Source organism: Semicossyphus pulcher, unplaced genomic scaffold (genome assembly GCF_022749685.1).
Source record: "Semicossyphus pulcher isolate SPU_LCO1_2020_fin unplaced genomic scaffold, fSemPul1.0.p SCAF_2, whole genome shotgun sequence".
Classification (NCBI taxonomy): domain Eukaryota; kingdom Metazoa; phylum Chordata; class Actinopteri; order Labriformes; family Labridae; genus Semicossyphus; species Semicossyphus pulcher.
The window spans coordinates 32,964,753-32,983,674 of record NW_027211693.1 but is presented as its reverse complement, the minus strand read 5'-3'; the positions used below and the strand labels follow the sequence as shown (position 1 = coordinate 32,983,674).

General features: G+C 44.4%; 20 non-coding genes across 20 annotated transcripts; all 20 read right to left on the bottom strand.

Moving 5' to 3' along the window:
• Window positions 1–138: 138 nt before the first annotated feature.
• On the bottom strand, window positions 139–210 carry trnam-cau (transfer RNA methionine (anticodon CAU)). The gene has a single exon. It is a non-coding gene; the product is annotated as a tRNA-Met (tRNA).
• A 737-nt stretch (window positions 211–947) lies between these two features.
• On the bottom strand, window positions 948–1,029 carry trnal-aag (transfer RNA leucine (anticodon AAG)). The gene has a single exon. It is a non-coding gene; the product is annotated as a tRNA-Leu (tRNA).
• A 198-nt stretch (window positions 1,030–1,227) lies between these two features.
• Window positions 1,228–1,299, bottom strand: trnam-cau (transfer RNA methionine (anticodon CAU)). Its single transcript has one exon. It is a non-coding gene; the product is annotated as a tRNA-Met (tRNA).
• A 258-nt stretch (window positions 1,300–1,557) lies between these two features.
• On the bottom strand, window positions 1,558–1,629 carry trnam-cau (transfer RNA methionine (anticodon CAU)). The gene has a single exon. It is a non-coding gene; the product is annotated as a tRNA-Met (tRNA).
• A 407-nt stretch (window positions 1,630–2,036) lies between these two features.
• trnal-aag (transfer RNA leucine (anticodon AAG)) lies at window positions 2,037–2,118 on the bottom strand. The gene has a single exon. It is a non-coding gene; the product is annotated as a tRNA-Leu (tRNA).
• A 198-nt stretch (window positions 2,119–2,316) lies between these two features.
• On the bottom strand, window positions 2,317–2,388 carry trnam-cau (transfer RNA methionine (anticodon CAU)). The gene has a single exon. It is a non-coding gene; the product is annotated as a tRNA-Met (tRNA).
• A 258-nt stretch (window positions 2,389–2,646) lies between these two features.
• Window positions 2,647–2,718, bottom strand: trnam-cau (transfer RNA methionine (anticodon CAU)). The gene has a single exon. It is a non-coding gene; the product is annotated as a tRNA-Met (tRNA).
• Window positions 2,719–3,183: 465 nt separating this feature from the next.
• On the bottom strand, window positions 3,184–3,265 carry trnal-aag (transfer RNA leucine (anticodon AAG)). The gene has a single exon. It is a non-coding gene; the product is annotated as a tRNA-Leu (tRNA).
• A 538-nt stretch (window positions 3,266–3,803) lies between these two features.
• On the bottom strand, window positions 3,804–3,875 carry trnam-cau (transfer RNA methionine (anticodon CAU)). Its single transcript has one exon. It is a non-coding gene; the product is annotated as a tRNA-Met (tRNA).
• Window positions 3,876–4,463: 588 nt separating this feature from the next.
• On the bottom strand, window positions 4,464–4,535 carry trnam-cau (transfer RNA methionine (anticodon CAU)). The gene has a single exon. It is a non-coding gene; the product is annotated as a tRNA-Met (tRNA).
• A 465-nt stretch (window positions 4,536–5,000) lies between these two features.
• Window positions 5,001–5,082, bottom strand: trnal-aag (transfer RNA leucine (anticodon AAG)). Its single transcript has one exon. It is a non-coding gene; the product is annotated as a tRNA-Leu (tRNA).
• Window positions 5,083–6,089: 1,007 nt separating this feature from the next.
• Window positions 6,090–6,171, bottom strand: trnal-aag (transfer RNA leucine (anticodon AAG)). Its single transcript has one exon. It is a non-coding gene; the product is annotated as a tRNA-Leu (tRNA).
• A 1,046-nt stretch (window positions 6,172–7,217) lies between these two features.
• On the bottom strand, window positions 7,218–7,299 carry trnal-aag (transfer RNA leucine (anticodon AAG)). Its single transcript has one exon. It is a non-coding gene; the product is annotated as a tRNA-Leu (tRNA).
• A 1,007-nt stretch (window positions 7,300–8,306) lies between these two features.
• On the bottom strand, window positions 8,307–8,388 carry trnal-aag (transfer RNA leucine (anticodon AAG)). The gene has a single exon. It is a non-coding gene; the product is annotated as a tRNA-Leu (tRNA).
• A 1,735-nt stretch (window positions 8,389–10,123) lies between these two features.
• On the bottom strand, window positions 10,124–10,205 carry trnal-aag (transfer RNA leucine (anticodon AAG)). The gene has a single exon. It is a non-coding gene; the product is annotated as a tRNA-Leu (tRNA).
• A 1,046-nt stretch (window positions 10,206–11,251) lies between these two features.
• Window positions 11,252–11,333, bottom strand: trnal-aag (transfer RNA leucine (anticodon AAG)). The gene has a single exon. It is a non-coding gene; the product is annotated as a tRNA-Leu (tRNA).
• A 1,057-nt stretch (window positions 11,334–12,390) lies between these two features.
• Window positions 12,391–12,472, bottom strand: trnal-uag (transfer RNA leucine (anticodon UAG)). The gene has a single exon. It is a non-coding gene; the product is annotated as a tRNA-Leu (tRNA).
• Window positions 12,473–14,197: 1,725 nt separating this feature from the next.
• On the bottom strand, window positions 14,198–14,279 carry trnal-aag (transfer RNA leucine (anticodon AAG)). Its single transcript has one exon. It is a non-coding gene; the product is annotated as a tRNA-Leu (tRNA).
• Window positions 14,280–15,666: 1,387 nt separating this feature from the next.
• trnal-uag (transfer RNA leucine (anticodon UAG)) lies at window positions 15,667–15,748 on the bottom strand. Its single transcript has one exon. It is a non-coding gene; the product is annotated as a tRNA-Leu (tRNA).
• Window positions 15,749–17,473: 1,725 nt separating this feature from the next.
• On the bottom strand, window positions 17,474–17,555 carry trnal-aag (transfer RNA leucine (anticodon AAG)). The gene has a single exon. It is a non-coding gene; the product is annotated as a tRNA-Leu (tRNA).
• Window positions 17,556–18,922: the final 1,367 nt, after the last annotated feature.

The window sequence follows — 18,922 nt, the reverse complement described above, 5'->3', positions numbered from 1 at the left end:
AACATTAACTTGAACATGAAGATTGCGTCCACAGCACTTTCATAGTAGAAACTTAAAGCAACGGATGACTTACAAACAGGGCCACCTCAGTATAGATGAATTATACATGGACCCATACTAGTGGAATGAAAATAGCATTAGCAGAGGATGGTTTCGATCCATCGACCTCTGGGTTATGGGCCCAGCACGCTTCCGCTGCGCCACTCTGCTTGCAAGATCCCATGCCTCCTGAGAGAATGGAGCCTTAATCCAGCGCCTTAGACCACTCGGCCACACTACCTTACCCTGTAGATAACCAAGTGAAGAAGGCCAATGTGCAGGACAACCTCAGATGGTTTATAAACTAGAATATGAAGGTTGTGTCCACAGCACTTTCATCTTAAAGCAATGGATTACTTACAAATAGGGCCACCCAAGTATAGATGAAGACATTGGACAAAGAACCATTCAAGTGGACTGAAGTGGGATTAGTAGAGGATGGTTTCGATCCATCGACCTCTGGGGTATGGGCCCAGCACGCTTCCGCTGCGCCACTCTGCTCGCAGTTGCAAGGCTTTAGACCTTTCAGATCTGTGCTTTTCTATTAGTTTCACCATAGAAGAATGTTACACAAGATCCATGAACCAAGATACAAAAAGAACGGTTTTTGCTCTTTAACTATTTGACCTCATTTGCCGCGTTTAAGGAAAACAATGGAATTGTTATTATTACATACATTATAATATTACATACAGTGATTCCGGTGTTAGTATCCAGCATCTCTGAAAACTCAGTTACTGAAGTTGTTTCTGATTGCCACAGTTTTAATTTGAAGCAATGTTTGTCACTCAAGTGTCCACTTACCTTTAGGCAATTGCACTTGCAGCAGGCAATTCTGGGAGACTGGACGCTTACTGAGCAATGTAAACAGGTTGTGATGGGCCCTCTCAGTAAGAGACGCATTTAAATGGCAGTGGTGGGATTTGAACCCACGCCTCCTGAGAGACTGGAGCCTTAATCCAGCGCCTTAGACCACTCGGCCACACTACCTTACCCTGTAGATAACCAAGTGAAGAAGGCCAATGTGCAGGATGACCCCAGATGTTTTATAACATTAACTTGAACATGAAGATTGCGTCCACAGCACTTTCATAGAAGAAACTTAAAGCAACGGATGACTTACAAACAGGGCCACCTCAGTATAGATGAATTATACATGGACCCATACTAGTGGAATGAAAATAGCATTAGCAGAGGATGGTTTCGATCCATCGACCTCTGGGTTATGGGCCCAGCACGCTTCCGCTGCGCCACTCTGCTTGCAAGATCCCATGCCTCCTGAGAGAATGGAGCCTTAATCCAGCGCCTTAGACCACTCGGCCACACTACCTTACCCTGTAGATAACCAAGTGAAGAAGGCCAATGTGCAGGACAACCTCAGATGGTTTATAAACTAGAATATGAAGGTTGTGTCCACAGCACTTTCATCTTAAAGCAATGGATTACTTACAAATAGGGCCACCCAAGTATAGATGAAGACATTGGACAAAGAACCATTCAAGTGGACTGAAATGGGATTAGCAGAGGATGGTTTCGATCCATCGACCTCTGGGTTATGGGCCCAGCACGCTTCCGCTGCGCCACTCTGCTCGCAGTTGCAAGGCTTTAGACCTTTCAGATCTGTGCTTTTCTATTAGTTTCACCATAGAAGAATGTTACACAAGATCCATGAACCAAGATACAAAAAGAACGGTTTTTGCTCTTTAACTATTTGACCTCATTTGCCGCGTTTAAGGAAAACAATGGAATTGTTATTATTACATACATTATAATATTACATACAGTGATTCCGGTGTTAGTATCCAGCATCTCTGAAAACTCAGTTACTGAAGTTGTTTCTGATTGCCACAGTTTTAATTTGAAGCAATGTTTGTCACTCAAGTGTCCACTTACCTTTAGGCAATTGCACTTGCAGCAGGCAATTCTGGGAGACTGGACGCTTACTGAGCAATGTAAACAGGTTGTGATGGGCCCTCTCAGTAAGAGACGCATTTAAATGGCAGTGGTGGGATTTGAACCCACGCCTCCTGAGAGACTGGAGCCTTAATCCAGCGCCTTAGACCACTCGGCCACACTACCTTACCCTGTAGATAACCAAGTGAAGAAGGCCAATGTGCAGGATGACCCCAGATGTTTTATAACATTAACTTGAACATGAAGATTGCGTCCACAGCACTTTCATAGAAGAAACTTAAAGCAACGGATGACTTACAAACAGGGCCACCTCAGTATAGATGAATTATACATGGACCCATACTAGTGGAATGAAAATAGCATTAGCAGAGGATGGTTTCGATCCATCGACCTCTGGGTTATGGGCCCAGCACGCTTCCGCTGCGCCACTCTGCTTGCAAGATCCCATGCCTCCTGAGAGAATGGAGCCTTAATCCAGCGCCTTAGACCACTCGGCCACACTACCTTACCCTGTAGATAACCAAGTGAAGAAGGCCAATGTGCAGGACAACCTCAGATGGTTTATAAACTAGAATATGAAGGTTGTGTCCACAGCACTTTCATCTTAAAGCAATGGATTACTTACAAATAGGGCCACCCAAGTATAGATGAAGACATTGGACAAAGAACCATTCAAGTGGACTGAAATGGGATTAGCAGAGGATGGTTTCGATCCATCGACCTCTGGGTTATGGGCCCAGCACGCTTCCGCTGCGCCACTCTGCTTGCAGTTGCAAGGCTTTAGACCTTTCAGATCTGTGCTTTTCTATTAGTTTCACCATAGAAGAATGTTACACAAGATCCAAAGATAGAGATCCAAAGATGTATCCAAGATACAAAAAGAACGGTTTTTGCTCTTTAACTATTTGACGTTGAAGGAAAAGCAATGGAATTGTAATTCAAGTTCCAATGTGCTTTTGGCATTGGTCATTGTTTTTGAAATATGCTAACATTTTTAACATGTAATATTACATACAGTGATTCCGGTGTTAGTATCCAGCATCTCTGAAAACTCAGTTACTGAAGTTGTTTCTGATTGCCACAGTTTTAATTTGAAGCAATGTTTGTCACTCAAGTGTCCACTTACCTTTAGGCAATTGCACTTGCAGCAGGCAATTCTGGGAGACTGGACGCTTACTGAGCAATGTAAACAGGTTGTGATGGGCCCTCTCAGTAAGAGACGCATTTAAATGGCAGTGGTGGGATTTGAACCCACGCCTCCTGAGAGACTGGAGCCTTAATCCAGCGCCTTAGACCACTCGGCCACACTACCTTTCCATCTAGTTTAACAAGTGAAGAAGGCCAATGTGCAGGATGACCCCAGATGTTTTATAACATTAACTTGAACATGAAGATTGCGTCCACAGCACTTTCATAGAAGAAACTTAAAGCAACGGATGACTTACAAACAGGGCCACCTCAGTATAGATGAATTATACATGGACCCATACTAGTGGAATGAAAATAGCATTAGCAGAGGATGGTTTCGACCCATCGACCTCTGGGTTATGGGCCCAGCACGCTTCCGCTGCGCCACTCTGCTTGCAAGATCCCATGCCTCCTGAGAGAATGGAGCCTTAATCCAGCGCCTTAGACCACTCGGCCACACTACCTTACCCTGTAGATAACCAAGTGAAGAAGGCCAATGTGCAGGATGACCCCAGATGTTTTATAACATTAACTTGAACATGAAGATTGCATCCACAGCACTTTCATAGTAGAAACTTAAAGCAACGGATGACTTACAAACAGGGCCACCTCAGTATAGATGAATTATACATGGACCCATACTAGTGGAATGAAAATAGCATTAGCAGAGGATGGTTTCGATCCATCGACCTCTGGGTTATGGGCCCAGCACGCTTCCGCTGCGCCACTCTGCTTGCAAGATCCCATGCCTCCTGAGAGAATGGAGCCTTAATCCAGCGCCTTAGACCACTCGGCCACACTACCTTACCCTGTAGATAACCAAGTGAAGAAGGCCAATGTGCAGGACAACCTCAGATGGTTTATAAACTAGAATATGAAGGTTGTGTCCACAGCACTTTCATCTTAAAGCAATGGATTACTTACAAATAGGGCCACCCAAGTATAGATGAAGACATTGGACAAAGAACCATTCAAGTGGACTGAAATGGGATTAGCAGAGGATGGTTTCGATCCATCGACCTCTGGGTTATGGGCCCAGCACGCTTCTGCTGCGCCACTCTGCTTGCAAGATCCCATGCCTCCTGAGAGAATGGAGCCTTAATCCAGCGCCTTAGACCACTCGGCCACACTACCTTACCCTGTAGATAACCAAGTGAAGAAGGCCAATGTGCAGGACAACCTCAGATGGTTTATAAACTAGAATATGAAGGTTGTGTCAACAGCACTTTCATCTTAAAGCAATGGATTACTTACAAATAGGGCCACCCAAGTATAGATGAAGACATTGGACAAAGAACCATTCAAGTGGACTGAAATGGGATTAGCAGAGGATGGTTTCGATCCATCGACCTCTGGGTTATGGGCCCAGCACGCTTCCGCTGCGCCACTCTGCTTGCAGTTGCAAGGCTTTAGACCTTTCAGATCTGTGCTTTTCTATTAGTTTCACCATAGAAGAATGTTACACAAGATCCAAAGATAGAGATCCAAAGATGTATCCAAGATACAAAAAGAACGGTTTTTGCTCTTTAACTATTTGACGTTGAAGGAAAAGCAATGGAATTGTAATTCAAGTTCCAATGTGCTTTTGGCATTGGTCATTGTTTTTGAAATATGCTAACATTTTTAACATGTAATATTACATACAGTGATTCCGGTGTTAGTATCCAGCATCTCTGAAAACTCAGTTACTGAAGTTGTTTCTGATTGCCACAGTTTTAATTTGAAGCAATGTTTGTCACTCAAGTGTCCACTTACCTTTAGGCAGTTGCACTTGCAGCAGGCAATTCTGGGAGACTGGACGCTTACTGAGCAATGTAAACAGGTTGTGATGGGCCCTCTCAGTAAGAGACGCATTTAAATGGCAGTGGTGGGATTTGAACCCACGCCTCCTGAGAGACTGGAGCCTTAATCCAGCGCCTTAGACCACTCGGCCACACTACCTTACCCTGTAGATAACCAAGTGAAGAAGGCCAATGTGCAGGATGACCCCAGATGTTTTATAACATTAACTTGAACATGAAGATTGCGTCCACAGCACTTTCATAGAAGAAACTTAAAGCAACGGATGACTTACAAACAGGGCCACCTCAGTATAGATGAATTATACATGGACCCATACTAGTGGAATGAAAATAGCATTAGCAGAGGATGGTTTCGACCCATCGACCTCTGGGTTATGGGCCCAGCACGCTTCCGCTGCGCCACTCTGCTTGCAAGATCCCATGCCTCCTGAGAGAATGGAGCCTTAATCCAGCGCCTTAGACCACTCGGCCACACTACCTTACCCTGTAGATAACCAAGTGAAGAAGGCCAATGTGCAGGACAACCTCAGATGGTTTATAAACTAGAATATGAAGGTTGTGTCCACAGCACTTTCATCTTAAAGCAATGGATTACTTACAAATAGGGCCACCCAAGTATAGATGAAGACATTGGACAAAGAACCATTCAATTGGACTGAAATGGGATTAGCAGAGGATGGTTTCGATCCATCGACCTCTGGGTTATGGGCCCAGCACGCTTCCGCTGCGCCACTCTGCTCGCAGTTGCAAGGCTTTAGACCTTTCAGATCTGTGCTTTTCTATTAGTTTCACCATAGAAGAATGTTACACAAGATCCATGAACCAAGATACAAAAAGAACGGTTTTTGCTCTTTAACTATTTGACCTCATTTGCCGCGTTTAAGGAAAACAATGGAATTGTTATTATTACATACATTATAATATTACATACAGTGATTCCGGTGTTAGTATCCAGCATCTCTGAAAACTCAGTTACTGAAGTTGTTTCTGATTGCCACAGTTTTAATTTGAAGCAATGTTTGTCACTCAAGTGTCCACTTACCTTTAGGCAATTGCACTTGCAGCAGGCAATTCTGGGAGACTGGACGCTTACTGAGCAATGTAAACAGGTTGTGATGGGCCCTCTCAGTAAGAGACGCATTTAAATGGCAGTGGTGGGATTTGAACCCACGCCTCCTGAGAGACTGGAGCCTTAATCCAGCGCCTTAGACCACTCGGCCACACTACCTTACCCTGTAGATAACCAAGTGAAGAAGGCCAATGTGCAGGATGACCCCAGATGTTTTATAACATTAACTTGAACATGAAGATTGCGTCCACAGCACTTTCATAGAAGAAACTTAAAGCAACGGATGACTTACAAACAGGGCCACCTCAGTATAGATGAATTATACATGGACCCATACTAGTGGAATGAAAATAGCATTAGCAGAGGATGGTTTCGATCCATCGACCTCTGGGTTATGGGCCCAGCACGCTTCCGCTGCGCCACTCTGCTTGCAAGATCCCATGCCTCCTGAGAGAATGGAGCCTTAATCCAGCGCCTTAGACCACTCGGCCACACTACCTTACCCTGTAGATAACCAAGTGAAGAAGGCCAATGTGCAGGACAACCTCAGATGGTTTATAAACTAGAATATGAAGGTTGTGTCCACAGCACTTTCATCTTAAAGCAATGGATTACTTACAAATAGGGCCACCCAAGTATAGATGAAGACATTGGACAAAGAACCATTCAAGTGGACTGAAATGGGATTAGCAGAGGATGGTTTCGATCCATCGACCTCTGGGTTATGGGCCCAGCACGCTTCCGCTGCGCCACTCTGCTCGCAGTTGCAAGGCTTTAGACCTTTCAGATCTGTGCTTTTCTATTAGTTTCACCATAGAAGAATGTTACACAAGATCCATGAACCAAGATACAAAAAGAACGGTTTTTGCTCTTTAACTATTTGACGTTTAAGGAAAAGCAATGGAATTGTAATTCAAGTTCCAATGTGCTTTTGGCATTGGTCATTGTTTTTGAAATATGCTAACATTTTTAACATGTAATATTACATACAGTGATTCCGGTGTTAGTATCCAGCATCTCTGAAAACTCAGTTACTGAAGTTGTTTCTGATTGCCACAGTTTTAATTTGAAGCAATGTTGGTCACTCAAGTGTCCACTTACCTTTAGGCAATTGCACTTGCAGCAGGCAATTCTGGGAGACTGGACGCTTACTGAGCAATGTAAACAGGTTGTGATGGGCCCTCTCAGTAAGAGACGCATTTAAATGGCAGTGGTGAGATTTGAACCCACGCCTCCTGAGAGACTGGAGCCTTAATCCAGCGCCTTAGACCACTCGGCCACACTACCTTACCCTGTAGATAACCAAGTGAAGAAGGCCAATGTGCAGGATGACCCCAGATGTTTTATAACATTAACTTGAACATGAAGATTGCGTCCACAGCACTTTCATAGTAGAAACTTAAAGCAACGGATGACTTACAAACAGGGCCACCTCAGTATAGATGAATTATACATGGACCCATACTAGTGGAATGAAAATAGCATTAGCAGAGGATGGTTTCGATCCATCGACCTCTGGGTTATGGGCCCAGCACGCTTCCGCTGCGCCACTCTGCTTGCAAGATCCCATGCCTCCTGAGAGAATGGAGCCTTAATCCAGCGCCTTAGACCACTCGGCCACACTACCTTACCCTGTAGATAACCAAGTGAAGAAGGCCAATGTGCAGGACAACCTCAGATGGTTTATAAACTAGAATATGAAGGTTGTGTCCACAGCACTTTCATCTTAAAGCAATGGATTACTTACAAATAGGGCCACCCAAGTATAGATGAAGACATTGGACAAAGAACCATTCAAGTGGACTGAAGTGGGATTAGTAGAGGATGGTTTCGATCCATCGACCTCTGGGTTATGGGCCCAGCACGCTTCCGCTGCGCCACTCTGCTCGCAGTTGCAAGGCTTTAGACCTTTCAGATCTGTGCTTTTCTATTAGTTTCACCATAGAAGAATGTTACACAAGATCCATGAACCAAGATACAAAAAGAACGGTTTTTGCTCTTTAACTATTTGACCTCATTTGCCGCGTTTAAGGAAAACAATGGAATTGTTATTATTACATACATTATAATATTACATACAGTGATTCCGGTGTTAGTATCCAGCATCTCTGAAAACTCAGTTACTGAAGTTGTTTCTGATTGCCACAGTTTTAATTTGAAGCAATGTTTGTCACTCAAGTGTCCACTTACCTTTAGGCAATTGCACTTGCAGCAGGCAATTCTGGGAGACTGGACGCTTACTGAGCAATGTAAACAGGTTGTGATGGGCCCTCTCAGTAAGAGACGCATTTAAATGGCAGTGGTGGGATTTGAACCCACGCCTCCTGAGAGACTGGAGCCTTAATCCAGCGCCTTAGACCACTCGGCCACACTACCTTTCCATCTAGTTTAACAAGTGAAGAAGGCCAATGTGCAGGATGACCCCAGATGTTTTATAACATTAACTTGAACATGAAGATTGCATCCACAGCACTTTCATAGTAGAAACTTAAAGCAACGGATGACTTACAAACAGGGCCACCTCAGTATAGATGAATTATACATGGACCCATACTAGTGGAATGAAAATAGCATTAGCAGAGGATGGTTTCGATCCATCGACCTCTGGGTTATGGGCCCAGCACGCTTCCGCTGCGCCACTCTGCTTGCAAGATCCCATGCCTCCTGAGAGAATGGAGCCTTAATCCAGCGCCTTAGACCACTCGGCCACACTACCTTACCCTGTAGATAACCAAGTGAAGAAGGCCAATGTGCAGGATGACCCCAGATGTTTTATAACATTAACTTGAACATGAAGATTGCATCCACAGCACTTTCATAGTAGAAACTTAAAGCAACGGATGACTTACAAACAGGGCCACCTCAGTATAGATGAATTATACATGGACCCATACTAGTGGAATGAAAATAGCATTAGCAGAGGATGGTTTCGATCCATCGACCTCTGGGTTATGGGCCCAGCACGCTTCCGCTGCGCCACTCTGCTTGCAAGATCCCATGCCTCCTGAGAGAATGGAGCCTTAATCCAGCGCCTTAGACCACTCGGCCACACTACCTTACCCTGTAGATAACCAAGTGAAGAAGGCCAATGTGCAGGACAACCTCAGATGGTTTATAAACTAGAATATGAAGGTTGTGTCCACAGCACTTTCATCTTAAAGCAATGGATTACTTACAAATAGGGCCACCCAAGTATAGATGAAGACATTGGACAAAGAACCATTCAAGTGGACTGAAATGGGATTAGCAGAGGATGGTTTCGATCCATCGACCTCTGGGTTATGGGCCCAGCACGCTTCCGCTGCGCCACTCTGCTTGCAAGATCCCATGCCTCCTGAGAGAATGGAGCCTTAATCCAGCGCCTTAGACCACTCGGCCACACTACCTTACCCTGTAGATAACCAAGTGAAGAAGGCCAATGTGCAGGACAACCTCAGATGGTTTATAAACTAGAATATGAAGGTTGTGTCCACAGCACTTTCATCTTAAAGCAATGGATTACTTACAAATAGGGCCACCCAAGTATAGATGAAGACATTGGACAAAGAACCATTCAAGTGGACTGAAATGGGATTAGCAGAGGATGGTTTCGATCCATCGACCTCTGGGTTATGGGCCCAGCACGCTTCCGCTGCGCCACTCTGCTTGCAGTTGCAAGGCTTTAGACCTTTCAGATCTGTGCTTTTCTATTAGTTTCACCATAGAAGAATGTTACACAAGATCCAAAGATAGAGATCCAAAGATGTATCCAAGATACAAAAAGAACGGTTTTTGCTCTTTAACTATTTGACGTTGAAGGAAAAGCAATGGAATTGTAATTCAAGTTCCAATGTGCTTTTGGCATTGGTCATTGTTTTTGAAATATGCTAACATTTTTAACATGTAATATTACATACAGTGATTCCGGTGTTAGTATCCAGCATCTCTGAAAACTCAGTTACTGAAGTTGTTTCTGATTGCCACAGTTTTAATTTGAAGCAATGTTTGTCACTCAAGTGTCCACTTACCTTTAGGCAATTGCACTTGCAGCAGGCAATTCTGGGAGACTGGACGCTTACTGAGCAATGTAAACAGGTTGTGATGGGCCCTCTCAGTAAGAGACGCATTTAAATGGCAGTGGTGGGATTTGAACCCACGCCTCCTGAGAGACTGGAGCCTTAATCCAGCGCCTTAGACCACTCGGCCACACTACCTTACCCTGTAGATAACCAAGTGAAGAAGGCCAATGTGCAGGATGACCCCAGATGTTTTATAACATTAACTTGAACATGAAGATTGCGTCCACAGCACTTTCATAGAAGAAACTTAAAGCAACGGATGACTTACAAACAGGGCCACCTCAGTATAGATGAATTATACATGGACCCATACTAGTGGAATGAAAATAGCATTAGCAGAGGATGGTTTCGACCCATCGACCTCTGGGTTATGGGCCCAGCACGCTTCCGCTGCGCCACTCTGCTTGCAAGATCCCATGCCTCCTGAGAGAATGGAGCCTTAATCCAGCGCCTTAGACCACTCGGCCACACTACCTTACCCTGTAGATAACCAAGTGAAGAAGGCCAATGTGCAGGACAACCTCAGATGGTTTATAAACTAGAATATGAAGGTTGTGTCCACAGCACTTTCATCTTAAAGCAATGGATTACTTACAAATAGGGCCACCCAAGTATAGATGAAGACATTGGACAAAGAACCATTCAAGTGGACTGAAATGGGATTAGCAGAGGATGGTTTCGATCCATCGACCTCTGGGTTATGGGCCCAGCACGCTTCCGCTGCGCCACTCTGCTCGCAGTTGCAAGGCTTTAGACCTTTCAGATCTGTGCTTTTCTATTAGTTTCACCATAGAAGAATGTTACACAAGATCCATGAACCAAGATACAAAAAGAACGGTTTTTGCTCTTTAACTATTTGACGTTGAAGGAAAAGCAATGGAATTGTAATTCAAGTTCCAATGTGCTTTTGGCATTGGTCATTGTTTTTGAAATATGCTAACATTTTTAACATGTAATATTACATACAGTGATTCCGGTGTTAGTATCCAGCATCTCTGAAAACTCAGTTACTGAAGTTGTTTCTGATTGCCACAGTTTTAATTTGAAGCAATGTTTGTCACTCAAGTGTCCACTTACCTTTAGGCAATTGCACTTGCAGCAGGCAATTCTGGGAGACTGGACGCTTACTGAGCAATGTAAACAGGTTGTGATGGGCCCTCTCAGTAAGAGACGCATTTAAATGGCAGTGGTGGGATTTGAACCCACGCCTCCTGAGAGACTGGAGCCTTAATCCAGCGCCTTAGACCACTCGGCCACACTACCTTACCCTGTAGATAACCAAGTGAAGAAGGCCAATGTGCAGGATGACCCCAGATGTTTTATAACATTAACTTGAACATGAAGATTGCGTCCACAGCACTTTCATAGTAGAAACTTAAAGCAACGGATGACTTACAAACAGGGCCACCTCAGTATAGATGAATTATACATGGACCCATACTAGTGGAATGAAAATAGCATTAGCAGAGGATGGTTTCGATCCATCGACCTCTGGGTTATGGGCCCAGCACGCTTCCGCTGCGCCACTCTGCTTGCAAGATCCCATGCCTCCTGAGAGAATGGAGCCTTAATCCAGCGCCTTAGACCACTCGGCCACACTACCTTACCCTGTAGATAACCAAGTGAAGAAGGCCAATGTGCAGGACAACCTCAGATGGTTTATAAACTAGAATATGAAGGTTGTGTCCACAGCACTTTCATCTTAAAGCAATGGATTACTTACAAATAGGGCCACCCAAGTATAGATGAAGACATTGGACAAAGAACCATTCAAGTGGACTGAAGTGGGATTAGTAGAGGATGGTTTCGATCCATCGACCTCTGGGTTATGGGCCCAGCACGCTTCCGCTGCGCCACTCTGCTCGCAGTTGCAAGGCTTTAGACCTTTCAGATCTGTGCTTTTCTATTAGTTTCACCATAGAAGAATGTTACACAAGATCCATGAACCAAGATACAAAAAGAACGGTTTTTGCTCTTTAACTATTTGACCTCATTTGCCGCGTTTAAGGAAAACAATGGAATTGTAATTCAAGTTCCAATGTGCTTTTGGCATTGGTCATTGTTTTTGAAATATGCTAACATTTTTAACATGTAATATTACATACAGTGATTCCGGTGTTAGTATCCAGCATCTCTGAAAACTCAGTTACTGAAGTTGTTTCTGATTGCCACAGTTTTAATTTGAAGCAATGTTTGTCACTCAAGTGTCCACTTACCTTTAGGCAATTGCACTTGCAGCAGGCAATTCTGGGAGACTGGACGCTTACTGAGCAATGTAAACAGGTTGTGATGGGCCCTCTCAGTAAGAGACGCATTTAAATGGCAGTGGTGGGATTTGAACCCACGCCTCCTGAGAGACTGGAGCCTAAATCCAGCGCCTTAGACCACTCGGCCACACTACCTTTCCATCTAGTTTAACAAGTGAAGAAGGCCAATGTGCAGGATGACCCCAGATGTTTTATAACATTAACTTGAACATGAAGATTGCGTCCACAGCACTTTCATAGTAGAAACTTAAAGCAACGGATGACTTACAAACAGGGCCACCTCAGTATAGATGAATTATACATGGACCCATACTAGTGGAATGAAAATAGCATTAGCAGAGGATGGTTTCGATCCATCGACCTCTGGGTTATGGGCCCAGCACGCTTCCGCTGCGCCACTCTGCTTGCAAGATCCCATGCCTCCTGAGAGAATGGAGCCTTAATCCAGCGCCTTAGACCACTCGGCCACACTACCTTACCCTGTAGATAACCAAGTGAAGAAGGCCAATGTGCAGGACAACCTCAGATGGTTTATAAACTAGAATATGAAGGTTGTGTCCACAGCACTTTCATCTTAAAGCAATGGATTACTTACAAATAGGGCCACCCAAGTATAGATGAAGACATTGGACAAAGAACCATTCAAGTGGACTGAAATGGGATTAGCAGAGGATGGTTTCGATCCATCGACCTCTGGGTTATGGGCCCAGCACGCTTCCGCTGCGCCACTCTGCTTGCAAGATCCCATGCCTCCTGAGAGAATGGAGCCTTAATCCAGCGCCTTAGACCACTCGGCCACACTACCTTACCCTGTAGATAACCAAGTGAAGAAGGCCAATGTGCAGGACAACCTCAGATGGTTTATAAACTAGAATATGAAGGTTGTGTCCACAGCACTTTCATCTTAAAGCAATGGATTACTTACAAATAGGGCCACCCAAGTATAGATGAAGACATTGGACAAAGAACCATTCAAGTGGACTGAAATGGGATTAGCAGAGGATGGTTTCGATCCATCGACCTCTGGGTTATGGGCCCAGCACGCTTCCGCTGCGCCACTCTGCTTGCAAGATCCCATGCCTCCTGAGAGAATGGAGCCTTAATCCAGCGCCTTAGACCACTCGGCCACACTACCTTACCCTGTAGATAACCAAGTGAAGAAGGCCAATGTGCAGGACAACCTCAGATGGTTTATAAACTAGAATATGAAGGTTGTGTCAACAGCACTTTCATCTTAAAGCAATGGATTACTTACAAATAGGGCCACCCAAGTATAGATGAAGACATTGGACAAAGAACCATTCAAGTGGACTGAAATGGGATTAGCAGAGGATGGTTTCGATCCATCGACCTCTGGGTTATGGGCCCAGCACGCTTCCGCTGCGCCACTCTGCTTGCAGTTGCAAGGCTTTAGACCTTTCAGATCTGTGCTTTTCTATTAGTTTCACCATAGAAGAATGTTACACAAGATCCAAAGATAGAGATCCAAAGATGTATCCAAGATACAAAAAGAACGGTTTTTGCTCTTTAACTATTTGACGTTGAAGGAAAAGCAATGGAATTGTAATTCAAGTTCCAATGTGCTTTTGGCATTGGTCATTGTTTTTGAAATATGCTAACATTTTTAACATGTAATATTACATACAGTGATTCCGGTGTTAGTATCCAGCATCTCTGAAAACTCAGTTACTGAAGTTGTTTCTGATTGCCACAGTTTTAATTTGAAGCAATGTTTGTCACTCAAGTGTCCACTTACCTTTAGGCAATTGCACTTGCAGCAGGCAATTCTGGGAGACTGGACGCTTACTGAGCAATGTAAACAGGTTGTGATGGGCCCTCTCAGTAAGAGACGCATTTAAATGGCAGTGGTGGGATTTGAACCCACGCCTCCTGAGAGACTGGAGCCTTAATCCAGCGCCTTAGACCACTCGGCCACACTACCTTTCCATCTAGTTTAACAAGTGAAGAAGGCCAATGTGCAGGATGACCCCAGATGTTTTATAACATTAACTTGAACATGAAGATTGCGTCCACAGCACTTTCATAGTAGAAACTTAAAGCAACGGATGACTTACAAACAGGGCCACCTCAGTATAGATGAATTATACATGGACCCATACTAGTGGAATGAAAATAGCATTAGCAGAGGATGGTTTCGATCCATCGACCTCTGGGTTATGGGCCCAGCACGCTTCCGCTGCGCCACTCTGCTTGCAAGATCCCATGCCTCCTGAGAGAATGGAGCCTTAATCCAGCGCCTTAGACCACTCGGCCACACTACCTTACCCTGTAGATAACCAAGTGAAGAAGGCCAATGTGCAGGACAACCTCAGATGGTTTATAAACTAGAATATGAAGGTTGTGTCCACAGCACTTTCATCTTAAAGCAATGGATTACTTACAAATAGGGCCACCCAAGTATAGATGAAGACATTGGACAAAGAACCATTCAAGTGGACTGAAATGGGATTAGCAGAGGATGGTTTCGATCCATCGACCTCTGGGTTATGGGCCCAGCACGCTTCCGCTGCGCCACTCTGCTTGCAAGATCCCATGCCTCCTGAGAGAATGGAGCCTTAATCCAGCGCCTTAGACCACTCGGCCACACTACCTTACCCTGTAGATAACCAAGTGAAGAAGGCCAATGTGCAGGACAACCTCAGATGGTTTATAAACTAGAATATGAAGGTTGTGTCCACAGCACTTTCATCTTAAAGCAATGGATTACTTACAAATAGGGCCACCCAAGTATAGATGAAGACATTGGACAAAGAACCATTCAAGTGGACTGAAATGGGATTAGCAGAGGATGGTTTCGATCCATCGACCTCTGGGTTATGGGCCCAGCACGCTTCCGCTGCGCCACTCTGCTCGCAGTTGCAAGGCTTTAGACCTTTCAGATCTGTGCTTTTCTATTAGTTTCACCATAGAAGAATGTTACACAAGATCCATGAACCAAGATACAAAAAGAACGGTTTTTGCTCTTTAACTATTTGACCTCATTTGCCGCGTTTAAGGAAAACAATGGAATTGTAATTCAAGTTCCAATGTGCTTTTGGCATTGGTCATTGTTTTTGAAATATGCTAACATTTTTAACATGTAATATTACATACAGTGATTCCGGTGTTAGTATCCAGCATCTCTGAAAACTCAGTTACTGAAGTTGTTTCTGATTGCCACAGTTTTAATTTGAAGCAATGTTTGTCACTCAAGTGTCCACTTACCTTTAGGCAATTGCACTTGCAGCAGGCAATTCTGGGAGACTGGACGCTTACTGAGCAATGTAAACAGGTTGTGATGGGCCCTCTCAGTAAGAGACGCATTTAAATGGCAGTGGTGGGATTTGAACCCACGCCTCCTGAGAGACTGGAGCCTAAATCCAGCGCCTTAGACCACTCGGCCACACTACCTTTCCATCTAGTTTAACAAGTGAAGAAGGCCAATGTGCAGGATGACCCCAGATGTTTTATAACATTAACTTGAACATGAAGATTGCGTCCACAGCACTTTCATAGTAGAAACTTAAAGCAACGGATGACTTACAAACAGGGCCACCTCAGTATAGATGAATTATACATGGACCCATACTAGTGGAATGAAAATAGCATTAGCAGAGGATGGTTTCGATCCATCGACCTCTGGGTTATGGGCCCAGCACGCTTCCGCTGCGCCACTCTGCTTGCAAGATCCCATGCCTCCTGAGAGAATGGAGCCTTAATCCAGCGCCTTAGACCACTCGGCCACACTACCTTACCCTGTAGATAACCAAGTGAAGAAGGCCAATGTGCAGGACAACCTCAGATGGTTTATAAACTAGAATATGAAGGTTGTGTCCACAGCACTTTCATCTTAAAGCAATGGATTACTTACAAATAGGGCCACCCAAGTATAGATGAAGACATTGGACAAAGAACCATTCAAGTGGACTGAAATGGGATTAGCAGAGGATGGTTTCGATCCATCGACCTCTGGGTTATGGGCCCAGCACGCTTCCGCTGCGCCACTCTGCTTGCAAGATCCCATGCCTCCTGAGAGAATGGAGCCTTAATCCAGCGCCTTAGACCACTCGGCCACACTACCTTACCCTGTAGATAACCAAGTGAAGAAGGCCAATGTGCAGGACAACCTCAGATGGTTTATAAACTAGAATATGAAGGTTGTGTCCACAGCACTTTCATCTTAAAGCAATGGATTACTTACAAATAGGGCCACCCAAGTATAGATGAAGACATTGGACAAAGAACCATTCAAGTGGACTGAAATGGGATTAGCAGAGGATGGTTTCGATCCATCGACCTCTGGGTTATGGGCCCAGCACGCTTCCGCTGCGCCACTCTGCTTGCAAGATCCCATGCCTCCTGAGAGAATGGAGCCTTAATCCAGCGCCTTAGACCACTCGGCCACACTACCTTACCCTGTAGATAACCAAGTGAAGAAGGCCAATGTGCAGGACAACCTCAGATGGTTTATAAACTAGAATATGAAGGTTGTGTCAACAGCACTTTCATCTTAAAGCAATGGATTACTTACAAATAGGGCCACCCAAGTATAGATGAAGACATTGGACAAAGAACCATTCAAGTGGACTGAAATGGGATTAGCAGAGGATGGTTTCGATCCATCGACCTCTGGGTTATGGGCCCAGCACGCTTCCGCTGCGCCACTCTGCTTGCAGTTGCAAGGCTTTAGACCTTTCAGATCTGTGCTTTTCTATTAGTTTCACCATAGAAGAATGTTACACAAGATCCAAAGATAGAGATCCAAAGATGTATCCAAGATACAAAAAGAACGGTTTTTGCTCTTTAACTATTTGACGTTGAAGGAAAAGCAATGGAATTGTAATTCAAGTTCCAATGTGCTTTTGGCATTGGTCATTGTTTTTGAAATATGCTAACATTTTTAACATGTAATATTACATACAGTGATTCCGGTGTTAGTATCCAGCATCTCTGAAAACTCAGTTACTGAAGTTGTTTCTGATTGCCACAGTTTTAATTTGAAGCAATGTTTGTCACTCAAGTGTCCACTTACCTTTAGGCAATTGCACTTGCAGCAGGCAATTCTGGGAGACTGGACGCTTACTGAGCAATGTAAACAGGTTGTGATGGGCCCTCTCAGTAAGAGACGCATTTAAATGGCAGTGGTGGGATTTGAACCCACGCCTCCTGAGAGACTGGAGCCTTAATCCAGCGCCTTAGACCACTCGGCCACACTACCTTTCCATCTAGTTTAACAAGTGAAGAAGGCCAATGTGCAGGATGACCCCAGATGTTTTATAACATTAACTTGAACATGAAGATTGCGTCCACAGCACTTTCATAGTAGAAACTTAAAGCAACGGATGACTTACAAACAGGGCCACCTCAGTATAGATGAATTATACATGGACCCATACTAGTGGAATGAAAATAGCATTAGCAGAGGATGGTTTCGATCCATCGACCTCTGGGTTATGGGCCCAGCACGCTTCCGCTGCGCCACTCTGCTTGCAAGATCCCATGCCTCCTGAGAGAATGGAGCCTTAATCCAGCGCCTTAGACCACTCGGCCACACTACCTTACCCTGTAGATAACCAAGTGAAGAAGGCCAATGTGCAGGACAACCTCAGATGGTTTATAAACTAGAATATGAAGGTTGTGTCCACAGCACTTTCATCTTAAAGCAATGGATTACTTACAAATAGGGCCACCCAAGTATAGATGAAGACATTGGACAAAGAACCATTCAAGTGGACTGAAATGGGATTAGCAGAGGATGGTTTCGATCCATCGACCTCTGGGTTATGGGCCCAGCACGCTTCCGCTGCGCCACTCTGCTTGCAAGATCCCATGCCTCCTGAGAGAATGGAGCCTTAATCCAGCGCCTTAGACCACTCGGCCACACTACCTTACCCTGTAGATAACCAAGTGAAGAAGGCCAATGTGCAGGACAACCTCAGATGGTTTATAAACTAGAATATGAAGGTTGTGTCCACAGCACTTTCATCTTAAAGCAATGGATTACTTACAAATAGGGCCACCCAAGTATAGATGAAGACATTGGACAAAGAACCATTCAAGTGGACTGAAATGGGATTAGCAGAGGATGGTTTCGATCCATCGACCTCTGGGTTATGGGCCCAGCACGCTTCCGCTGCGCCACTCTGCTCGCAGTTGCAAGGCTTTAGACCTTTCAGATCTGTGCTTTTCTATTAGTTTCACCATAGAAGAATGTTACACAAGATCCATGAACCAAGATACAAAAAGAACGGTTTTTGCTCTTTAACTATTTGACGTTTAAGGAAAAGCAATGGAATTGTAATTCAAGTTCCAATGTGCTTTTGGCATTGGTCATTGTTTTTGAAATATGCTAACATTTTTAACATGTAATATTACATACAGTGATTCCGGTGTTAGTATCCAGCATCTCTGAAAACTCAGTTACTGAAGTTGTTTCTGATTGCCACAGTTTTTTCCTGGCTGTCCCTCGCTCCGGACTTAAACACATAGGTGACTGCGCTTTCGCAGTCACAGCCCGCCCCTTTCAATCAGATCCGCTCCCTCTGTTGACTTCTTCAAGTCTCAAGCTCAAAACACATTTTTACA